Source organism: Ambystoma mexicanum, chromosome 7q (genome assembly GCF_040938575.1).
Source record: "Ambystoma mexicanum isolate Mex_15411 chromosome 7q, UKY_AmexF1_1, whole genome shotgun sequence".
NCBI lineage: Eukaryota > Metazoa > Chordata > Amphibia > Caudata > Ambystomatidae > Ambystoma > Ambystoma mexicanum.
Genome location: NC_090941.1, coordinates 80,338,059 through 80,364,076, shown reverse-complemented (window position 1 = coordinate 80,364,076; position 26,018 = coordinate 80,338,059).

The following is a 26,018-nucleotide window of genomic DNA, read 5'->3' as shown; positions in this document are numbered from 1 at the left end:
GGTTTATTGGATAATTATCTTTGAAAGCCTTGTAATGCAAGGTGACGTTGTTTGAAATGGTGAAGTGCAGTTAACGCTAGTTAAGGAAATTAGATGCATTGTACATTGGTCTACTGTGGTTCTAATATTACTTTGGTTTTAGTAGTTGTGATGAGTGAGTGAGAATGTGTCTGGCCTGGCTGGGAAGGTACTATGATTTTGGGAGTGAGTTGGCAATGAGAATGGATGTGAAATGCTAACATTATTTTAAAGTGAAGTGAATAGTTGTGCATAATAGTTTTTAAGTGTTAGGTATATGCAACAGGTTATATGCTAAGTATTTTAACGTTTTGAAGATTTGCAGGAATTACGTGCACACATGGGTACCTTGGACATTTAGGTTAATATGGACATAATATTGAATGTCATGATAAGGTAGATCCAAATATTAGATATGTTAATCTTTTTGAGGGATTTTCAGGTTATATGGTGCAATGCACCTGTGGACTTTTAGAAATACATATATTGGGCCTCATTACACGGAAGGCGGTAATGGTTAACGGCCACCGTTAATGGTAACGGTGACCGTTAACCAGTACCGCCTTACTACGAGGTCCCTTAGCGGGTTGGTGCTTTAACGCCTGCTTTTTGCAGGTGTTAAAAACCAACCCGCTAAGGGACCTCGGAGCTAATTACGGCACCGCAAAATTGCGGTGCCGTAATTAGCGCCTTCCCCATTCCCATAGAGCCCTATGGGGCAGAAATGGGAATGGGGAAGGGCAATGGCGGAAGGGGGATTTACCGCCCCACCAACCTTGGAATGGGGCGGTAAATCCCCTTTCCGCCAAGGCTGTGCCGGTATTTTACCGGCATGAGCCATGGCGCTAATAGCACCATGGCTCACCGCCTTCCGTGTAATGAGGCCCATGGTCTTATAGGCAAATGTGTTAGATGCAGTGATGAAATACAATGCTGTATGTAATTGAGTAGGATGGTAATGAGATATTTAATGTTTGCAGTATCGAGGCATCAAATGAAAAAATTAAGTAGGTGCATGTAGATATTGGAAGGGTTGTGACTCTGCATGTTCATACATAAGGTAATGAAATGAAATGCGAGGGGTCATGTTTAGGTGTATGCCCTGATGAATGAAGTTATTAAATGAATAAAAGTGTGTGAATATGAGTATATTAGAGGTAATGAAGAAATGTTTATGCACATGTAGTAGTGCCATTGTCATGACAGCATAAGTTATGTTGACAGGGTGGTAGCACGCTCGTGGTCAACTTTCGGTATGTTAGTCTGTGAATCAGTATGGGTTAGTGTTGAGTTTCAAGTGAATGAATAAGATAGTCCAAGTGAGTTATGGAAGAATTTTGTGATGATATATATGGGCAATGGTTATGAGCCGGATTATAGTTAGGTGCCGGCTAAGTGGTAAGTTGTTATTGTGCAGCGCATGTTGTTGCGTTTGGTTTGATATAGAGTATTTAAAAATATTTTGCGCAAACGTATGTGGATGCATTCATTTCAATTTGGAAGATCTGACACATGACGGGTAGTTTGGCCAACTTTCTGTCATAGTGTGTTTTTTTCACATGCTGTGTCTTTGCAGTTACGCTGTTTTTATGTGATCTTTGTGTAGTTTGTTACTTTACTTGTTTTTCCTACTTTTTAATGTTTTCTTCGGGGTAGTAGTGAGTGAATGCAAGGATGTTTGTTGAAGTGTTATGCCATGTTATTGACAGGTTTCTATTGTTGTGATGAGTGATGGTCTTGTGTGAGGACTGATGATGTGTGTTAGTTTGTATTTGATTGTTAGCTAAGTTGTGGTTGATGAAGTTTAGTGCTGCGGGCGTGGCAGGCCCGAGTCTCCATGTGGCAGGCGGAGTGGAAGGAGTGTATGTCTGACGTATAAGTGCGAAGGTGATGGAATGTGGTTTGATGTTGGTTAGTGCTTGCAGGTGGCAGCTGTGAGACTCAGGTGTGGCAGATCTGAGTAAATGGTGGATTAGTGTATTATGATTGTTGGGGAATGTTAGTTGCGTGGAAGGTTAGTTACGCTGTGATGGTTTTGAGTGTAGTAGTTGTGTCTGGTTGGCTTGTGGTGGACGTGATGTGTTGTGGAGAGAGCCTGGTCTTTTAATATAGTTGTGTGTGCTTATTGAAAGGAAAGAGATGTGTAGTATCTTGTGTTTGGATGTAGCTGCTCTGCATCAAGTGCACTGATGCAGGCAGTAGAATGGTATGAGGTAGCATGGAATCCTGCTGGGTTCAGGATTCCATGAATGGCAGTTAAGCATTCAGGATGGGAGATTGCATGAAGTAAGATGTATATCTTATAGCTCCTACTCCCTCTTCATAACTGTACCCTGAAACAAATAAAGCCTACTTCTATTTGTACCTGCCTGTCTCCTGACTGGTCCCTCCATACTTTAAAGAACCCCAAATACTACACTCCCCTCATAGGAGTCTTCCTGGTCAGAGATATCAGCCCTAGCATTTGGGGTTCTGTACAGGGACACCCGTCCATCAATTTCTGCAGGGCGCTGATCTGTCAGTCGCATCTTAACAACCCTATTGAATTCTGCCATCCCCATGGCCCCCTTTTCATATGAGCCAGTAGACATGAAGCTGGCAGTGTTCATGGTATTAAATGGGTTTGAGTCCCTGAGTACAGGGGTCCTTATGTTATGATCAGGGGTTGCTCTGTCCCTCTCTACCTTTTCTTTTTCAGCCCCTATTTCCTGGTGATAAGCAAAAATCGGAGCCTTTTGTTCCTCTATCAAGGCCTTACACGTCTCAATGATTCGCTCTTGTATTGCTACTTGCTAGTGGAGCCCATCATTCTTTTCACAGAGAGCCTCATTGTCTCTTTGTGCTTCCTTCATGGTCTGGGAATATTGGGACAATTTCTGCTGCAGGAGACTCACCTCCTGAGTCTTAGCATCTTTGGTCTGGGTGTTCTCTTCCAGAGCATCCTCCATCCATCTGGCGTGCCCCAGTAGCTTCCCATACTCTGTCTTTTATTCATTGAGCTCCTGGAGGGCTAGCCTTCTTCCCTCTAACTCGGTTTTTAATTGGCTTACTTCCTGGCCTAAGGTGTCTCTCTCCTTACTTAGGGTGCCCCTCTGTTCAGCCAGGTCGTCCCTTTGTTTTTTGATGCACTCCTCATCAAATTCTGTTTGAGAGTGTAGGTCTCTCATAATTAACTTATTATTTTCCTCTTTCAAGGTTTCTATCTGGTTTTGTAGGGTAACTATCTGTTCTGTGCAGGCTCTAGTATAATTTAATTGTTGCACGAGTTTCTGTTGACTCTGTTGCAGAGAGTCAACCCTTTCCTGACACTCCTCTTTTAGTGGCTGTAATTGGGTGTCTTGCTCTGCATTCTTTTTCTGTAGGAGAGCCAGATCCTCTTTTAATTTTGTGACATATTGTCTAGATTGTGCCTCCAATTCTTGGCTCTTCTGTAGCCTTTGTTCTGCAGAGTCTAGATCATTCTGGATACTCTCTAGTGATTCAATTTGATTCTGAACTAGGTTTTCAGCGTGCTTTTCCCGTAACACTCCTACGTGGAGTTATAATAAGACCGCAATTCTTTTACTTTGTTCTACTTAATTTTTGGGGCCATGTACAATTCACTAAGAGCTTGGTGTAATCGGCTATTGTCCTGCCATGTATCCAGGTCCATGGTAGTGATCTGCTCTATGATTTCCTGCAGCCAGACATGTTCATTCGGTTCTGGCCACTCAACCTGACAAAAAGCTTGTGCAGGGGGTGCTTCCTAGCCATACAGATTTCTACTGGGATCGCCATTTAGAGAATGTTCTTTGTTTATTAATTATTTCGGGGTTGATTTACTTTTACTTTTAAAGACAGGCCTAGTTTTGGAGTATTTGTTTTGGGAGGCGCTTGTACAGTGTAGCACAGTGCACGAACCAAGCAAGGTGTCACTACCCTGCAGGCTAACCTGCTGTGCCAGACTGTCACGGGTGGTACTCAAACTCAAAATCACGGCACAAGCACCCAAATCTGTTAAGTATTTCAATCAGGCGATACACCCTGGTCTCAGCCTAGTATATAGCGCACAACTGAATGGCTTATATTATTATATATATAGGTTCAATATTTTGAGTGATACACCACTCATATCACACCCCTTTTCAAATACCACGGGTCACGATGGACCAGGAATCAGGCTGGTTGGGAAAGGTAATATTTATTTATTCATTTATTTAAAATTCAAATCAAACATATAATTTTAATAGGGAGCAGCAATCACCAATGTGGTGACAATAACAGAGAAGAAGGTATGTAAGACACTTCAATTCACTCTTTAGCAACACAAAATATAAAACACCAGAGAAAAGAACAATTTCGGCTTGTTTGGAAATATAGGACTTAAGTAAGAATTTCCCCCTGCTATATTCCTCAACCCCCAAATAAGCAATTCTAAATAGATATAAGGAAGCAGCAGATAATCCGGAATACGGAACAAGAAACAGAATTCGAATCCAACCTTCCCTCCCCAAACAAGAGAGAAAAACGGATTTGAAACCTTACACTGTTTAAAATGACATTTCGGAAATGGCTGGGTAAAACAATGAATGTGTGCAAAGATCCTTAAATCAGTACAAATTTCTATGGGAGCAACACTGGAAAGATACTAGCAGCCTAAGCAATAGTTTCAACAAAAGTAAACAATTTGAATCTGAATGGAAGGTTGAAAATAATATAGAATAAAAATAACATGTGTAAAACTTTGCAAAATGTTGATTCTCGCCTAAAATTAACCAAGCGGGTTTCAATAATAATGGGCTGATGTTGAGTGCGGTTTTTTGGGTTGGGGTGTAACTATAGGTCTTAGGTATAATCCAGAGTTGAAATGAAGTCTCTAGCTATTAAACTGAGGGAGATATGCAATGTAGAATGAGAGGCATTTTTAGAAAAAATGGGTGGTGAAACTGAAAAGAAACACAGTTTGGACAAGCAAATATTACTAATTTTACTCTAGGCTAGAGCATTCAGGCTAGAATACCAAAGAGGGACACCGTAAACTCTGGAGTTGATTCATGACTTCAACCCCAGATCCCCAGCGGCCGCCCTGGGGGAACCAGTCGGATCACTCGAAATAGATTGATAGTTTAGGATTTGCACAAGATAAAAATTATTTCTAAAGAAATGGTACTTAGCAAGATAAATCAAGACACGATTGCAATAAGGATTCTGACAATGTTACAAGTTATTAAGGTAAGGATAGGATGGATTTGAGATTTTGATAGAACAAGGCAAGGCAAGGTATGCTAGGGTTTTCTATGATTCCTATTAATACTACCAGTCCACTTTAAGTTAGGATTTTGGACCGTCAAGGGTTCTGGTCATCACACGGATGGGGTCTAACCAAGGACAGCTGGGCAAATCTGGCGGGACAGGATCATCTGACAGGATCATCTGGGCCGTTCTGGTCATCGGACTGCACTGGACTGGCACTTCTGGTTACTGGAGACTGGAGATCAGTGGGATGGAGGGTTTGGAGCAGGCATGCATCTAGTAGTAGCAAGCCAGGCTGGATCAGGATGCTTCCCTTGGGTTTTTGGGATTTTTTTTTAAATTTGAGATCTAGCTGAAAAGGGGTTCAGCAATGCATAGGCCTTGGCTTTGAAATGAAAATCTGGAATCAGTATCAAATAGGATGAAGAAATCAGGAACAGTACGCCACGCAGGAATTCAGGAAGAAAGTCAGGAATCAGTGTCTACCCTGTGTGTTGTCAGGTGCCCTTATTTATCATGCCAAATGACATCACAACAGTATATGGTAGGGGCATGCTTACTACCCACACCCATAATGCTAGGATTGGGCAAGAGTATAGTTCTGCCTTGCCCACAGCTGATTGGATCACAGAAAAAGGATGTCATGTTTATAGGGTGATTTTTACAGTGTTTAGAAACCTCCCCTAGCTACTGGAACCAAAATCTAATTTTTCCATAAATAAATATTTATGCATTTGTAACCTCTGAGAAAATCACATAAACATGTACCCCAAGTTTGTGGGCTCTGGTTTTGCCTTTCTGCTACATTTTGGTAATTTTACCCATGAAAGATTTGGCCTAAAATTTCCCATTTTCGTACACAGGTGACATTTACCCCAGGGATGGATGTACAAATTGTTATGTTCGCAACATCAATACCTTCCCCGCAATCTATCATTTTTTACAACTTCTGTTCCTTATGCAGTAATGAGTTCTACCAAGTCTTCAAAGAAAGAGCATAAAATTAGATTTAGAACTACGCACTTTTTTCTTAATTTGTGCTGCAAAGTTAAATTTCTTTAAATTTCAGTTACAAAATAGGCTTTTAAAACCAAATGTCACTTGATCAGTTTTTCTTTCATTCCCCAACTGCAAGCAGCTGTCAATTCCTTTGAAGCAGGATGAGGGGCTTCTCTCTTGATGGAAGGTTTAATTGCCCCTCACACTTGACAGGTGAGAGTCTCAGCCTGCTATTGTCCCAGCCTGGAGCAAAGACAAATGTCTTATGAGCTTGGGAAGTCCCTTTGTCCTGGTGCATTCAAAGACCTTCAAGCTAGCAATTAGCGCTTTCCTGTGCCAGAAGTTTATGAGGTGTCACCCTTTCTCAGGGCTAGCAACTGGCAGAGCTAGTTTGCCAACTTAACCTATGAGTTTAGCTTTCATTTTCTCATTTTACATCTTGACATAACCTGTGGAATCAAAACAGTTTATAGGTGTACTTTTACCAGCAACAAATCCTTTTACATTTCTAAGTAATCAGTCCTTCACACAACAATGTACTTTTAAATAGGCGATTTTCTCTCTTCAGTTCGAAAAAGCACATTTTACTATTTCTTTAAATTCGGTTTTCATCATCCAGCAAATACACACTTTCTGCAGCTATAGTTCCTTTCTTGAGTGCTGGAGTTGTTTTGCAGCATGGATACATTTAACAGGCATCTATTTAGAGTCTTTCTCTGAACAGCTGATTCTTGATACTTTTGCAAAGAAAATAGACGTGTTTCCTGTGTAAAATGAAAACAAAGCCTCTGGTTGATTTTTCAAAGATACTTTTGACAGGGGCTGTCATTCAAATGAGGCCCGGTTCCTCCGAGACATAATGAATGACCCTGGGAATTGCAGGGCCTTTTTAATCACAGTGGTTCATGGTAAGTGGATGGATTTAGCACATAACAGCACTTTTGAGGTTGAAAAAGGTGTCATTTTAAAGAGGCATTTTGGGTTTTTAGCAAAGTAATGCTGCCTCTTGCACTTCACTCCATGAGCACACTGGCATATTCCTGCAGTGAGTACTCTGTTCCACCCCAACTGAAATGTGTGTGGCAGGGTGGTGCAGCCATTTTCTGGTAGTTGCAAAAAACGCAGTTTAGATATCTTGGTGCACACAGGAGTCAGTGCAGCCATTTTGCTGTTTCTTGCACCACTGCAGCAAAGTGATGTAGCATAGCACAGCTGAGTGGGTCAATATTGCCCACAAAGGGCACTCAGCTACAGTGCTTTTACGCCATTCCAATAGCACAAAGAATCTACATAAATGCCACATTACCGTGTCACATGTATATGCAATGGTCAACAATATGGTGTCCTGTTGATGTGCAGCTGAATGTGATCCAACAGGGAGCCATGGAAGAGCCTACAGTCTTGGATTCAGTGGCAGTGCTTGCAGGTGTTCATGTTGGAGGAAGATATCTTGCAGGTGTACTTCATGGTGGAGGCAGGCAAGAGGAGTTGAGGTAGGTTGGTGCTCCACATTGGACTGGGAGGAGGGCAGACTAGCAGGTGCCGTCTTGGGTTGGGGCAGTGCGGTACTGAGAGGAGGGCAGACCAGCGGGTGCCACCTTGGGTTGGGCCAGGGGGCAGTGTGGTACTGGGAGGAGTACAGACTAGCGGGTGCCGCCTTGGGTTGGTACAGGGGGCAGTGGGGCACTTGGAAGAGGATGGACTAGCGGGTGCCACCTTGGGTTGGGACAGTGGGATACTGGGAGGAGTGCAGACTAGCAGTGCCACCTGGGGCTGTGGGTTAGGACTGTACAGTTCTGGGAGGAAGGCGGACTAACAGGGGCCACCTTGGGCTGGCACAAGGGGCAGTGGGTTACTGTGAGGAGTACAGACTAGTGGGTGCTGCCTTGGTTTGGGGGTTGGAGGTTGAGGGTCTGGGGTACTGGGAGAAGGGCAGACTAGGGGTGCTGCCTTGGTTTAGGGGGACAAGGCGTAGTTTCTCCGCGGTTCACGGGTACTGGTTTCAGCAAGGGGAATGAGACGCAGTTTTGCCAGGGTTTTCAAGTGCTGATTTGAGTTAGGGGGTTGGGGCACAGTTTCACAGGCGTAATGAGATGATAACTTGTGAGTGGCAGAAGAGGAGTGGATGTAATGTTGATTACTTGTAAGTAATCCTTGATAACATTTTTATATGGGTCCGGCAGAAAGGTTCTTTGACGGTGCTGATTTTTGCCTGCCATGTGGGCGTGTTCTGGGCGTTCGGGGCGCAACTTGTTATTCTTTGCGCTGAAAGTTTCTTTGTACTTTTAAATCTCTGAATCATTTCCCTGTGCTAATCTTTTCGTCCAAGCAATGTTCTTTCTCGCGCAAAGTAGTTAGCACAGACCTAACACTTTTTCTGTAAATTAAGCCCATTGTTTCTTGTTGAGTGGTTTGGTCATACTTATATAATATTAACCTCGCTTTGCCTACATTCGTAAAAAGGACTTAAATTATTAATAGTTCAAATATTGTTATGGTTACATTGCTACATTGCCCTGAATAAGGTACTGCTCAATTGGAGTGTTGCTACAGTGAGTGGATAAAAACGGAGAGTGAATTTTACACTTGAACAAATTACTTTATGTTAGCAACGCCTGGTGAGGTAACCATATTGTGTTCATTCAGCCAGTCAGACCTCTAACCACACACCTCCAAAAGTAAGAAAAAGACAACAAAAAAAACATGTAAATTGTGTCCTCAAAGTTCATTGTTATCCCACTCAAGGTCACCACTAACTCTGCCTAGCCTATCCTAATTTCCACCTCCATGATCCGACCCTCCCACCAATCCACTGGGCCATCTACAAATGTTTTTCAATGGGCCACATTCCCTAAATCTCCCACTAAAGCCAGCTAGCATGCTTATATGTCTTATGACAAGCACAGCATACAGCACCATGAAGATACTGTATTTCAGCACTGGTTAATGATAATTCATGCCTTACTCCCCTGTGGCCGCTATGTTGTCTTACCACAATCACGTATTACAATGTTTTCACTTATGCTGTCATATTGTGTTATTGTGGCACAAGCAACTAGAGTCGACTTTACTGTACTGATCAAATTATTTCCTTAGTCTAGTTACTTGAATTTCTTGTCAGAATAAGTTGCAGTGAAATAAAAACACTCCATAATTCACAAAATTAAAATGTCCATTGATTTAAAACAGAGCAAAATATGGGCAACATCTGCAAATAGCTCCACAGTACACGAGGTTCCCATTTCTTTCTTTAAATTGTCTTTGTTAATAAAGCTCACTGCGGTGTAGATGCCACTACAATGGATACATTCAAGCAGACGTCATGCTAATTGTTTAGTTCCTCAATCCATTATTAATCATTTGCTTTGCTCGTGTCGCAGGGCAAACCCCAGTTGTGCACACAACATTTCCGAACTGTCAACATAAAAGGGGAATTTTACATCCTTTCGAGTTGAATTTACAACTCCTGCCAGGGTAAAGAAATTGAAATCCTAAATTATAGTGTGGAATGTAGTTGTACACTGATCGTATCCTGTAATCTCCAGTTACCAGTACGCGTGTCTGATACAGAGGCACTTTCTTATGTGATTACATTAAAAAAGCATCCTCCAGTTCTGAAGATGCCGGAGTGACAAAGCTTTCCCTTAGTTAGCATGGATTTTTTGTATGTTTTCCTTTGCCAAGTATGCTGCATGCAGATTTCTGACTGATTATCCTGCATGGCAGCCAACCGAATCTGTGCATCTGAAACATTTATGAGAAAATACGATTTTCTATCTAATTGTTTATTTAATCTTTATAAACCAATCGATGGGTCATTATCATGGGATAATGCCCGCCCACAAACTATCGCCTAAGTCAAGGTAGAGGCCAATACATTTGAAAAGAGTATAAACCCAAGTGAGAAGGAGTCCTCCCATCTTCTTGGTTTTTTAATTAAGATAGTGTATGCAAAGTTGCTTCTAAAGTTAAACGGTATGCAATGAATAACAGCAATAATTGACTGTGTTCGGAGAATTCTGGTTGGTTTAGAATTTAGAGGTCAATAGGCATGCTCAGGTGCGAATAAGTATTCATCCTGCAAACATTTGCATACAAGAAGTAACAGATATGCAGAAATAAATTGACGTAGTGAGTTGGTATTGGTGTGAGAGTAACATGCTTGGTTTCAGGTTGCTTACAGTGAGGAACCCTCACCTCATAATATTACATCCACATCCACATTGCGGACAGAAGTGAAGCCGAGATGGAGGTGCTATGGAGGGAAATAGGGATTTTTAAAATGTATTTATTTATTTAATGATCCATTAGATACAATTTTCCACAAAAGGAGGCATAATAAATAAATTTGTTAAAGTAGGATCCAGCTCTTAGAAAAAATTTTGTATTTCAAATTTCATCCTCAGTTAATTCAATTTTTCCTTGAACAACCAGCCATATCCTATATAAGGCAAGTTGAGTCAATGCTTAGTCTGAATTCAGGCACCTTAGCCAGAATTCATATTCCTTTATCGAATCCAAATCATGAACCAGCAGGCCCAAGTGTCTAATATAGGTGGACCCCATCATGGGGCATGCAGTCAACATGTGCTTCTCTGTTTCCAAGCTGGCCTTGATCTTACACAGTCTACAGAATCTGTCATCCTCAGGAATTTTCTAAATAACCCTTGTGTTGGACAGAACTGGCAGCCACTTCAAGCACAACAAAAGAATAAACCTCTGCAACTCCTTAGAAGGGCTAGGACTGAGGCTTCTTATACTTGCATATCATTTGGGACACAAAAGTATAATGTTTTAATTTAGAAAGGTGCGTAAAGTTGTCCGCCCAATCCCCCAATTCGATTTTCCTTACTAAGCTGTTCTTCAGGACTTCGAAGTTTTCCTCCCAATCGGGTAACCAATCAAGTTCTTCAAATTGTCTCGTGGTTTGAATCATAAAAGCCTCATCCTTCTTAGACTCCATGCCCCTTCCTTTGGAGTGAATCAACAAGTCTGCATCTGATTTCTTTGTCCCTATGTGCCACAGTGCTCTTTTCTGCTTCAGGTGCCTTCCCAATTAAATTGAACCCTGCTCTAAGCATATCATTTCTATTGGTATACACTGGGGTAAATCCCAAATCTTCCTCCAAAATGTACTTTCAATCGTCTTCAGCCAATTCAAATTTCTGATTGCCAAGGCCTCATGCCCATATAATACTGTGGGTGTAAAACACTGACAATACAGAATCCTTGCACCTAACACTGTGAAGCTTCCTGTTTGAGCTGCATAATGAGAGATTAATACCATTAGTTGATTCACCTTACTTGTGCGGTCTCAAATGCATTTGTGGTATCCCTGTTTCGGTTCCATAAGGATACCCAGATATCTCTACTGCTCAGCATAGTGAATCCCGAGGCCTTCTATGCTTAGAGCTACTCTCCTGGACCACTTTTTCCTAAAGAAGATAACCTGTGTCTTGTTTTTATTAATAGTCAGCCCATTTTCTCTTGCATATGCCCATAGCTCTTCAGACATCCTTTTCAAGCCCCTGAAGGTGCAGTCCAAGATGACCAAGTCATCAGCATATGCTAGTGTAGAACAGCATTGACGGTCCACCCTCAGAGGACAAAGTCCTACCCTATTCAGGGCTAGAGACAGATTAGCCAAGTAGAGGTTGAACAGTATGGGTGCCAAACCACATCCTTGCTTAACTCCGCTTTAGCTGACAATCGGGGCAGTCAAGGTCCCCTCACCGCCCAACAACACTCGGACTGAGTTGTTTTCATGTAGCAGTTTTACGAAATAAAGAATATAATCTGGGCAACCATAGATCTCCAATTTTCACCACAAACCTCCTCTGTTAACCGAGTCGAAGGCCGTTTTAAAATCAACATACAGCGCATATAGCCCCAGACTGTCTTTGTGTCGAGTTCTCTCAACAAACATATCCATTACCATTAGGTTATCCCCAGTAGCATAACCTGGTCTAAATCCTGTCTAGAACCAGTTTAATATTACCCTCTCTGCTGCCCATGTTTGTACATTTTTAACAAACATGAGGCAAATACTTTGCCTGCCACATTCAGCATACAGAGGGTTCTATAGTAACCTAGGTCCATGACATTGCCTTTCTTGTGCATGGGTATCATGATTGCTGTCTGCCATGTCTTGAGGATCACTCCCTCTTTTATAACCTGTTCATACAATATGCCCAATATTTTCGGCCAGGCCTCAGGCACCTGTTTTAAAACTACATTCGCTAAGCCATTTGGCCCAGAGGTTCTAGATGATTTAAGCCTTCTGATCTTGTTTTCAATATCCTTGTCGTTGATCAGAAAGCAGGAATTTCTTGCATACTGGCTGAGCCTAATGTGCTTTCCCTCCTGTTTGGCTAATGAAGTCGTCAGATAATTGGTCTATTGTATTTCACCAATCGGGTTAACAACGTGCCTATTTTTTTAACCTTTTGCCTCACCTAACTCTTTCCAAATATTTCGGGCATTTCTCTCTTTCAGGACCTTGACCAGATGTTGCCAATCCCCAATTTTGGAAATATGTTTCCACCAATGGATATAGTTTCGACAGCTATGTTTTATTCTCTTAATTATGGCTACTTTGCCACCAATAGGCAGGTTCCCCTTACTAGTCTTTCACCCTTCACACCTCATTGCCAATGTATTATCTCGAACCACCCTATCGTAGCTTGTCCTAACCTGACCTTCACAAGCTACTTGTGTTGATTTATGAAATACAAACTTCTATGTGAAGTTGGAGAACCATTCCTCAATTTCATCCCCACTCTTTGCTTCCAGTTCTATCTCCAGCCCGGGCCGACTCCCCAGGATAGGTTCCCTAGCCCAGTCTAAAAGAAAATTCTGACCAAGTCAAGTCATTGCCCGCATGATTCACCTCAATGCTTCCCCCCATGACCTGCTTCTTCTCTTGCTCTACCAGTGTATATGTCAATGCGACCGAGGCATGATCACTGTAGTGATTCTCATTTATCGCCATATCAATACCATTTTGAAATAAAGAGGATGTAACAAATAAATAGTCAAGGGTAGCACTCTTCCCCCATCTTCCAGGTGGACTTCCCCTGTTTATCACCCTCAACACAACCATTAGTCATCTTCAAGTCACATTCACCCATACATCTCGCCCAGTTAATGCCCTCCTTAGAGGGCCTGTCTTGCACTTTCATATACTTTGTTTCACTTTTACAGACACATCTGCAATTAAAATCACCACATTGTATAATCAATTCATTATGTCCTCCATTCAATCAATCCACTAACAGAACAGTTCAGATTGGAAATCTTCACTCCTCATTCCTCCCGATGAATTATACAAATTCACCACCAATGTTCTGCCCTCAGGAGTGGGGTTTAGACCCTCGACTTAAAAAAACCAACACAAACTCAGATCCAGAGCCTCTTACGATTCTTCTCACATTCAGTGATTGGCTAACCCCCACCACAAGGCCGCCAAATGGTCTACCCTTCTCCCTTTCTTTGTCAAGGTTTGGTAAATTGCATAACCTTCCACGAGGAGATTTAATCTCGGCCCAGTTTCCTCTAGGTTAAAAAGCAGTCTGTCCATAAACATTTCCTGTACTAACCCAGAACCCAATATATGATTAAAGCCCTGGGTGTTCCAGGACATAATGGATACAGTTCAACATTCATCAGCAGGCACAGCTGGCAACGATTCCACCAGCCATTTAAAAAATGTTTGGACTTCAGTCAATCCGATTTCATTTAACTTTCCCATGTACTAGATAACTTTAATTGCCTTCTTTCTTTATTATTTTTACCAATCCTGGGCAAGGGCCTCATTACGAGCTTACCGGTACCGTTTTATCCGGACCAGCAAACTCTGAGTTGTGCTCACAGTTGCCTTTCATTCCACCGGGTGTGACCTGGCGGAATGAAAGGCACCCGCGAGCACAGCATGCCTATAGCACAGGCACCGTTATGAACCATGCCGGTGCTACAGGCATCCCCATTCCCATTGAGCCCTATGGGGCTCAAATGGGAACGGGGATCACCTGATTCTGGCACCCGTGAAAGGTCAATTACTGGGTCCTGCGGGGGTGGAATACCCTTGTAATTGCCAATTTGCAGGTGCCGGAGTTAAATACAAGTTTGGAGGTAGCCTTGCCGTTTATGCCGGCAAGGCTACCTCCAATCTTGTAATGAGGCCCTAGTCCTCTTTCCCTGTGTCCACATCAAGTTCAATACCACAGCTCCAAAATCGAGCACTGTATGCCTGCAACAAAGACACAGTTGCTGCACTTCTACAGTGGACTCTAGATACATTAGGATTTTTACATATCAATGGCTGAACGAAATCGAAATCTTCTGATAAGAGCACCTTAAACTGAGGGGTTTGGTGCAGAGCTTTCAAAATACTGCACTGTTGGCCCATTTATTCTGCTGCTTTTGATTAAAATGTTTTATACTGATGATATTAGAGTTAATGTCAGGAGGGCGAGGGGCACTTGTAGACGTAATCCCAGATGTGCTTGGCTGTTTCCGGCAGACTTCCACCTTTTTTCTCCACTCCCGAGTGGAAGTCAGATTGGAATTAGCCATACCCTGATTACCCAGGATAATGGCCTGAGGGGAAGAAAGCATCACACTCCTAGAAAAGGCACTGTTCGATTTCCAGGAATCCTCATTGATAACCCAGCTATTCAGCGTACCTGCTTGTTTAGAAAAACGTGTACGTGGCCTTGCTGCTTTTTTCTTTGTCTTCTTGACCTTATTGGCGCTGGCATGCTCTTCTCATTATTCCTTTTACAAGTTTTGTTTTGCTGTTTACTACTTTTAAGACAAGCCACTTTGTGCCTTTCCTTCAGTGACACCGGTGGCACCACATCTTCCTGGGTTCCCAGATTGATTTCAGCAGTTACCTGCGTTACCAGATTTATTTGAGCAGTTTCCACACTCGTCCTCGTGCTAGAATCGGGATGCACCACCATTGTCACTTCTCTATCAGCCCTATTTGAATCATGAGACCCCACACTCACTACCTGAGCCTGCTTATTAATCGATTGGGCCCATGCTTCAGTGAATGCCTCAAAAATCCTGTGGCTTAATTTCAGCAGGACCTTTAAGGCAAACTGTGTTGTCACCATGAATGACTGAAGATCAGCATTCAAAATCATACTTTCCTCAGTTTCTGAAGAGGCTGTTAAGCCATCCAGCTGAATTACAAGGTTCAGTGATGCCGACAGTCATTCACTGGCAAAGGGCAGGATCCCCGGCTCCCCGTACACAACTTTTTTTTGCTTACCAGAGGTGTCAGTGGCCCTCATTACGAGTCCGGCGGTAACTGAGGCAGTAAAACCGCCTGTTTACTGCCGGACTCATATTACCCTTCCGCCTCCGTGATTCCCGGAATTACCGGGGCATTACAAACCCAGTTACCCGGGAATTCCGGAGGCAGAATGGTGTAAATCCCCATTCCCATTGAGTCCTATAGGACTCAATGGGAATGGGGATCATGGAAACACCGGCACCATCTTGTGATGGTGCAGGTGTTTCCTCGTCCGCCTGCATGCAGGCGGTGTTAAACCCGCCAGGTCAGACCTGGCGGAATTGACGCCTCTGCCTGCAGGAGTCGTGACAACCCGGTATGGAAACAACGGTGGCGGCGGGTTTACCGCTACCGTTGTTTCCATACCGGGTGAGTTGTAATGAGGTCCAGTGTATGTGTTTAGTATACACAATGGGACCACCCTATTTATACACTGTTGTAGCGAGTAGCATTATTCAAGTAGCAAATTATTGTCTACATCCTCACCCACCAATGCTTCTGCATGCACCATTGCTCTTGCGGCCATTGCCACTTCAGGAGTCTCCCCTTCCTTGCTTACAGGGGCATCCTGTTCCTTAAAACCCCCTTGATTCTGCTTAACCTGGAAAAACGTTGTTATAAGCCCACGGTCTTAGAGCTTGTCTCCAAATAACGCCCCTCCTCCATTACTTCATTGGATACGTCAGCAACTATTCCCTTGTATCCGCCACAGAGGTTATATCTCGTAGAGTCCCCTTTGCTTTTACCCTATTTAGGCATTCAAGGAACAGCAATTTTACTCACAATGTCTGGACATATGGGGGGTTCAGATGCCGATCAGCCACCAGCCGAACCAGGATGTGTGCTCTGAATGCACATAACTTCCCCCTTAGTCTTCCTCAGTGCAGGCGGGTGAGCACAGATCCAGACCAAGACTAAGAAGTCGGGGAAAACAGCAGCAGCAGTTGTAAATTCGCTGAGAGGTCGGAGCGAGCAGGAGAAAAGGAGGAATCCACAGTGCCACAAAGCACCAGGTCCCACAAGGCAAACTCTGATGCAGAGCACTGAGCCCCCGCACACACTCTCAAAACACCTCCAAAACACTTAGCACCACTTCACACGGTCAGCAGCTTTTAAAGAGGCACACTGGGTAATCCAGTTAAAGTGACAATGCAGCACGTTAGGTCCAATGCAGCAAACACGGTTAAAAACAGAATAAAAAATAAAAAGTTTCCTCTTGCCACTGCCAAAAAATGTAGCACCACTTCATTGGGTCAGCAGCATGTAAAGAGGCACACTGGGTAATCCAGTTAAAGTGACAGTGCGGCACGTTAGGTCCAATGCAGCAAACACTGTTAAAAACATGATAAAATGTTAAGAGAAATAGATATATTGTTAGGGACATGGAGTAATTGCCAGGCAAGGGAGAGATGGCAAGGCAATGTAAAGCAGTCAACTAATGGTTACAAGTAGGTATTTATTGTTGCTCCGATTCTATAATATTAGATGAATTTCAATAAACTGTTATGCACACTCTTCTCCTCATTACATTTTTCTTCTTCCTATGAATCAGGCCTTGCAAAGTCTCTGCAATTTATTACATCACAACTTCCATCTGTTTTTGAGCTTAGGCTAAAGCCCCTAAAAATACAACTCATTGGTGCTGGGAAGCGGTCTTTAGTGGTCTCTCCTCAAGTAATTAATTCCCCCATCTTCCAGAGCAAGGAAAGTTCTACCGTCAAAGACTGGGAGACTGAATGAAGTAATAGAAAGGGGTTGTAATTACTCAAGGAGACAAGACTGGGTCATGCATGTCTCTGTACTTCAAAGGAAATTGCCCTATGCCCACTAGCATTCTCAGGTGTCTTAAATGCCCCGCTATGAGCTCAAAGGAACCACCATTATGTGACCCAAGATGTTCTGTTAAAGGCAGAGAACCTGCAGATGCCATTTAATATTTTGTAAATGAATTAAAATAACAATGTCTATATGAATTTTTCAATTGGAATCACAATATGCATGTAACCTCTGAAGGAAATCTGTAGAGAATTATTATTTTTATTTTTAAATCATTCAGGGTAAAAAGCCCTATCAGCTGAATGTAAAATGATTTTTTTTTGATAGTAGGTCAATTATGTAAATTAGTCAAGTGTGGTATTTTTGCAAGGAGACAGCACACACCATTTATTTATAAATCCTATCATTGCTATTATGAGCTTGGAATGGAATGTTTGCATGTAAGTGTCAGAAAGAAATATGTATAAATCTGTAACTCATCCATCATATGTCGTGCTGAGATGAAAATCACATTTGGATCAACTAAGTGAAAGTAATCTGATGAACATGATCACATGTGAGGAATATGATGATTTTGAAAGTTATAATTGCATAATGTCAACATCTCTAAGATGACATAACATCAACTCTGAGGGAAATTTGGTTTAGAAGCCACTTCCATTAGACTGCCCTCTTCATTAAAATGCCCAATGAACACAGAGGGGTTTAGTGTGATGTCACTTTTGGGACACTGTACAATCACATACATTGACCAAATAGATTAGAGAAAAAATGCACACCTTTAAAAAAGTGGTTTCTGATCTTTAAAGGTTCAAACCAATCGATGTTGGGACGGGCTCACTCACTCACTCACTCACTCACTCACTAACTGACTGACTGATGAAGGGGAGAAGGAGAAAAAGAAGAATGGATAACAAAAGAACAGAGAAGGGAATATATTGCTTTTGTTTGGACCCATTTTTGGATTACTGGCAGTGCACTGTAGGAGAGGCGTACCTGAATTAAAGATTCAGGACTTCTTCAATTCTAAAGACAACAGCCATGCCCAAAACAGAATGAAGGGAGCCAGATAGAGGAGGGAAGCTGATCACATCTTGCAGACTGATGGGGAAGAATTGAACCAGTCGATAAGAGGGTGGAAATTCACATAATATTAAGGGGAAATAATACTAAGGGGAGTAACACTCTAAAGGGGACTAGATTAAACCCTGGCTCCTGTCCTTTTTGCATACTGAGAGGGAGGGTTGTGTAAATTGACTGTACCTCCTGAGAAATTAGGCATTATTTGAGGAGTGTATGTGCTTATGGAATTAAATATTTGATAGAATAGTTCATATTGTGTGTATCCTGGAAGATCTCCTGACTCCTTCTTTGTGTAATGAGCAAACACATAAGAAGTACTCTGGAAGCCAACAGGACATCTCCCTGTGTGTATGCCTAGAGAAATAAGGTAATTGAAGTCAGTTCTGTGGTACATCACCAAGCAGGTCAATTACTGGTGCCGATCCACTCAAAGAAAGAGGGGGGGAAAGGGTTATGTACTGCTAAATATTTCCCATCTTTAATTTACCTATTGAAAATGACAAATGTACACTTTTACACAGTAATACAATAGAAGCACCACGGAAGGGAATTTAGCAATCATACATCTTCATTTTGCAAGTGATTCACATGTGAGAAGGCAAAGCAGCTTCTCCAACAATTCAGTTTTCTAGAATATTGTTTGGAATTCTGACATGTCGATGGGGGGAGGGGATGTGTATTAGCAATGAATATGAAGTAGAGAGATTTAGATACACAGTGATGTTCCGACTTAATTTGGTTTCCTATCAAATAATAATTTTATCCTAAGCCCTCAGCACTGTTCAATGCATGGTTGATGTGTGCTCAGGATAAATCAAAGATACATATGGTGATGTGTGCGCTTTAAAAGTTTACTTTCGTGTTAATACCGTTTTGACCATTGAAGTTGGAATATCATAAATGTATAATTTGTACATATTTAAAGTGATTTAATTATTTCTGATTTATTCCTAAGTAGACCTTTTGTGCAACATGTGTGTTTCTTATCCGGAAAGGGGGCAGGTTGTAGGCAACCATTATTGTTAAATTAGGGATCCCAGGTTCATAAAAATAACTTTATTCAATAAAAAGAAATTATGCACACCTCATTTGGGGTGGGTAGAAGTGATCATTGACAATATAGTATTTTAAATAGAGCCAGTGTACAATGTCAGTATGATTACTTTTCTTTCATAATATCAGCTTTTGCAAAACAACACAGTCCTGCTGGGCTATGCTGAGATATATTGTTTTCTTTGGCCATGTACCTGTCAGCAATAGCCATATTGGCTTTGGCAAACACTCACCTGACTATGCAACACTTTGCCCTGATACTCTCCCCCGGGATTGTGGCAATGCCCTCCTGGTAGATGTCCCAACTACAACTCTGGGCCCTCCTGAAAGTTATTCAGCATGCCACAGCACACCTCACCACAGGATTGAAGACATTTGACCACACCCACTCTCAAGGAATTACCTTAGTAACCGTGCCAGCCTTGCTCCCACAATCTGGAACAACCTTCCTGTTAACAACAGGTTGGCACACTCCCACCTGAGATTCAGTAAAGCACTGAAAACCCTGCTCTTCAAGGGATACTTCACTGGAAAATGTGTTCTATAGAACAGGATACCCCACTCTCACAATATACCACTCCCTCGATTGTACAGCACTCCATTGCTTTCTAGCTAGGTGCACACTATTTAAATTGCAAACATAGAGAGGGGGGAAGAATATAAATAGTATTTGATATAGGTAGGGATATGAGAGAGCAGGGGTTGCAAAATAGGGGTCTGGGATTGGAACCACCCACCTGATCCCAATTGGGAAAAACACTGATTTTCAGAGAGATTGCCCAATGCAGAGTCGAAATAATATGTCAAAGGATAATTATATCTTTATATTTCCTAAGTGCAGTTTGCACGAAGTGCTTGAAATATCTGTTTTAAATTTGGTATCAGACAAAAAGAAAATGTAAATTCATAACAACCCTTTACAGTACTTATAACTTTTTATTGTCCAACTTGGTTACTTCAGTCACAGGATGCAATCTTCTCCACCATTGTTATGTTCAATGTGTACAGTAAATTCAGCATTTTACACCTGCTATTTATTTATTACGTTGGCTTTGATTTATCCCCTGATTTTTTGCATGTGTGTATATATTCTCTAATATTTTGGGGGCAGAAAAGAAGCACCGGAAATAGCATTGGAACATTCACTACCACATGTGCCAGTGCATCGGTATGCACTTAAATAAAATAATGTCGACAGTAGTAATATAGTAACAGTACTACTTTTCCAGTTCTCTATGTTAGAGCACAGTACCATGTACACACCCCACAATCCCATCTGGCAACAGTATCAGTGCTGTTCTCATGCATATCACATAATTGCAGCATGCTATGTACTCTGAATACACCCATTACTTTGCAGAGCAGTTCTACGAATCCCATTTCATCTCATTCTTTTAAGCACATTTCACCAGAATTATAAATGGGGGTAGGGTTTGGGCATAAGTTAAGGTGGGGGTGTGGAGAAGGTGCAGGGGGTCTCCCCTTGCATTTATTAACAGTGAAATGTGTTTTAAAACATTAGATGAATTGGGATTCGCAGTAATGTTTTCAGTGAAATCACATAAATCCAAATTCTCTCCTATTTCTCGCTATCCTACCCATCCCTATCCCCTTCCAGCCATGACCTTACACTTCAATTGTCCTGCCTTTCCACCTCTGCCTGCTCTTACAGCAGAGCAGCGCACTCACAACTGACTTTAAATTAGTCCCCCGGCATCACCTTTAGTGATAGATTTTTTTCATAGGACCCAAATTATTAGCTGATTATGGAATAGAGACAACAGACTGCCCTCTCCTTTTGCGTCAACTACTATCAGACCTGCACCTTCACTTTGATCCCATGGCAGCAATTGCTAAAGATGGACTGCCCCTATAAACATTTGAAAGTTGCTATGGTTGTCAATCTACTCACTAGTATATGCTTGGCAGGTACTCTGAGCCAGCATATGTCATCGTGGATGAACTGTGGGGGGTGGAAATAACCAATTTCCATGTGTGTACATTAATATATTAAAACTTGATTAATTATAGAGTACAACATCTTTATAAACACTTCTTTATTCCCATGTATGTAATGTATGTGCCATTAAACATTAAAAGTTGAAAACTACTGAGTTGGTGTTTATAGCAAGCTGTGCTCTGAGCACAAAGCAACAAAGATTCCATTGAAAGTTCCATTTGAAACGCGATAATCGTGGGGGCTATTATGGGTAGATTAAAGGATGCCACATAGCGGATCATGCCCCTGTTCAATGACATAAATCTACAACATTTTCAAAATGTAACATCATACCTGCAATCTACCAAAACAACCCATACCATTATGGAGAGTTTTCCAGACACTACACTTGTCAGGGGTCTTTACACTTTGGCTCTATAGATGTTTTAGATCACACCTCCCATCAGCCCTAGCCAGAATTGTCAATGATGTGGGATCTTGGAAGTTGTAGCCCAAAACCTTCACATTTTCACACGTTGTGACCTGAACTTGCAAGATTATGGTGTTTGCTTATTGTTCTTACTGGTCTCAGTTCTGGCCAATCCATTTTGGGTTTCCTGAGTTGAGAACTAGTTTTAGGACCTACCTGTGAGCAGAATCAGCTAACAAGCCTCTGCAAACTCCTATCATCACAGATACGTTACGCATTTCGCGCCTTGAAACACTTGTGTATAGGCGCGTTACAAATACCATATCATATCATATCATATCATATCATTCAGAAGGCACGCCTGTCCTTCATCAGGTGAGATGACACAGCACAATGCAATGTAATGCCTCTCCTCCCTCCCATTGGACAAATACATAACCAAAACATACACTGTGGGAACAGACTGCCAATGTCTTAACTCTCTGTGGCATTGACAGTTGTGACCTAACCAAAACCAGATAAAAAGAAGGGGCCTAACAATCTCTGAGTATGAGAAAAGTACTTTTTTATTTTGCATTTTTTTTAAAGCGCTCACACAGAGGCGCTGTTACAGGAATTTGTCTCTTAGTTGCGTATTTATAACGCGCTTAATACCCAGAGGTTTCTAAGTGCGGACCGGGGATCTAACCTGTGCTGCTTCGTGTTCTCTTGTTTCCGAGGCGTGCACGTTGCAACTGAGCTATCCTCCTGCGGACCTTCTGTATAGACCTCTGTGAAATATACTAAAGTTTATTCAGGACACATATTAGCAGAATACAATTACTGCACAGGAATTTTTCACTTTGGCCTAACACATTCCCAGACCCCACTTTCACTTTTGGCCACATGTGCGGACTTGGAATTTAGAATATAAATGGTATCTGCAGCATGGGCAATATCACATGTGTGTTTAAAGGCCCTAACGATATTCTGCTGCCCCACTGTTGCTCTCAGTATTGGAAAACCTGCTTACTATGGAAACACAGAATTTCTATTGAGATCCACGCCCTTCCACTGGCCCTTTGCTTTCATTGTCCAGAACTTGGAAGGCAACTCTCAACCCAGAAGGGCAAATTGGCCCTGACATCATAGTGGACCGATAAACTGTTTACCGGCCCTGCAAAGATGGCATGTGAGGACAAGGTCCTGGGGATTCAACTCAGTAAGTATTGCACTAACCAGCCAGTAAACTCTCTCCCTTTCCTCATTACCTTACTGCATTGGTCTCTGTGTACATCCTGCCTTCATTATGTTATATTTCCTTAAGTTCTACTGTGCAACACTGACAATGCAAATTGACTGGCCTCCCGCTCTCTCTCTCTTTCTCGCCCTCTTTTTTTCTCTTTCTATCTACTTTATGTCTCTATGTCTCCCTCTCTCTCTCTCTCTCGCCCTCTCTCTACAGCTCTGTTTTCTCTATCAGTCATGTGTACTTTTAGTCATCCCACTCTTTCATATTAAGTATTTCATGTTCGCTCTCTTTCATTGGAGTGCACTCTTTCTCGAGCTGGGTCTGTGGCTCTTTTTCAAGCTGAGTCTGTGACTCAGTGGACTAATGCAGCCACCACAGTGGCCTGTGTTACACCTCATGGTCACAGGTTCGAATCCTGGCAGGTCCACTCAGCCCATCATCCTTTTGAGGTCAATAAAACGAGTACTAATAAGTTGGATAACAATAAACATCAGTTATCTGTCAATAGCGCCAAGATGCCCCACTGGGGTGGAATATGTGCTCTACAAAACACCTGTTATGTTCACATCCCTTTCTCTATATATTATTTCACTCTCTCTCTACTGTAGGTCTCTATGTCTCTTTTCGATACTGTATGTCTCAAAGTCTCTATCTCTAATGCATGTCTGTGTATCTCTCTCATTGTGTCTCCCTATTTCCCTCTCTCTGTGCAGTACATTCTTTGTCATCTCTCTCATTCTCTTTCACATATTGTGATGTACTCTTAGTCATACCCCTCTCTCTCTCAGTTTTGTGCACTCTTTTGTCATTTCTCTCACTCCCTTCAATGTATATCTCTATGCCTCTCTCTTCCACTTCCGTATCTCTATGGATCGCTTTCCCTTTTTTCTGTAACTTACCACAGTATGGTCTGCTATGGGGTAATATGCTAAAATTGTAATTTAAAATGATAACATAATTTTTCTGAACAGTATCCCCCCTAAAAGACAGGCAGATTGAGAAGGAGGCAGGGAAGGAGATGTTGGACTGCACCACAGGGTGGGATCGCTCCTCCCATGATGGTGGCAGCCTTTGAGGTCCAAGAACTGCCAAGTGGACTAAAGCCACACCATTGGCACTCATGCCCTGACTCACAAATCCCAGTATTCAACTAATATTCTATGAACTTCTGGTTCACAGTAAGGTTTCTCACCATCTCCTCCACAGAGTACAACAACTCGGTGAACATGTAGAAATTCTGGTGGAGAGCACAGGGGTGCCTTCTTCCACCTTTATCATTGAACTTGTAGAGGGGCATCAGGACTGTAATTCTGTACTCCCCTTTCTTGTACCGTGTGATTTCTCTGCACCTGATCCCCACCCTTGTAGCCACAGGCTTTTCCTTCCTGGGTTCCATTCTTGGACTCAATACCTTCTCCTCAACCACTGACCAATGTACCTATGTCTTTTATTTCACCCACACCCATTCTTGTCCCCTCACCTTCTCCACACCACCCCTCCCTTGTGCTCCTATCTTCTTCTCACCTTCCCCAAACCTTTTACTCTCACCTTCTCCCCACCCACCCCATCCTTGAAACCTCATCTTCACCTTACCTGCCCCGATTCTTGTATCCCCACCCTATCCTCATCCACACCCATGCAAATCCCACAGGCTCCTTTGGCACAAATGGTTTCCACCCTCCTTTCCTGTTTGATGCCCCATGGGGCACTCACAGTGCCACCATCTCCCATGGCCCCAAGGGAGAATGGTCTAAGGTTACCTTTACCGGATTACTTCAAAAAAAACTTCTGATGGTGAGCAAGAGAATATTAATTGCTTCAAACACTGTCCATGTTATATAGCCTGCATATTGTTGAAAGGTGTAGTAACTTTTAATCAGTATGAGCTGAGGTACAAGCAGTTGAATTTTGATAGGGCAACAACACAGACATTTCTGTGCTTCTGAGGACCACCATCCTGCCTTTGTGGACACCAAATTCAAATGTGATCAGATCCAGCTTTCTAAGACTAAAATAAATACATTCTTGTGCCTGAAAAGGCAAAAACTATGGCCCACATGCACATTCCTCCCCCAAACCATCCCACCCAATTTGGTCCCCCAGACTAAAGGCAGTCATCATTCTTCCCCGTTTCCACTACCCATCTCTTCTCTTCTTGGCCGCTGACACCAGTTGGAACTCTCAACCTTCCGCGTTCTACCCTGCCCTCCTATCCTCCTCTTGGAAACTGACACCAGTGGCAGCTGTCAACCTCCCTTCCGGTAGCCCAAACACCTCTCCTCTCTTTGGCTCACAGCACCAGCAGCTGCTCCACTGGCAGCCATCTACCCCCCCCCCACCAACTCTGACTGCTCCTTCCACTTCCTCATCATCAGTTACACTGTCCAGGCAACTCTTTCGTTTTACATTGTACCATACAGTGCTGCACTTGTGTTCTTCCTCCAGCAATAAACTGCTCTAATTTTTCGTTGAGAAGAGCAACATAAACATAATACAATTGTATGAATATTCAGGTGGGGCTAAAGCCCAATCACATATTTATCACAGCCCCATTGTGTTCTAGTACCATGGAGAGCACCTTCTTAGTGTGGTTTATCATCCTTGCACATATCTCTGCAGTTAGGACCAGCCAATATATCTTTGAGGGTACACATTTCAGATAACCCTTAACTTGTACCCAGATGTTCTTGATAGGATTTAGTTGAGGAGGATCCAATGGAATAAAAACCCGAGTGACAACCTATTCCTCCATAAGGACTGCTGCAGAGGAGTATGTTTAGTCATTGTCATGTATGATGCGCAATTTGCTGGTGTGATCTGGGTAATGCTGCCCAGCTTACAAAAACAGCCCCTTCATAGCTCTGTTCTCTTTAAAGAAGGTTGTAGCCATTGTGAAAACAAAATACATTGGGAGTGCTGCCAATGTTCCCTTTAATGATTTTTCATCTATGTGGGG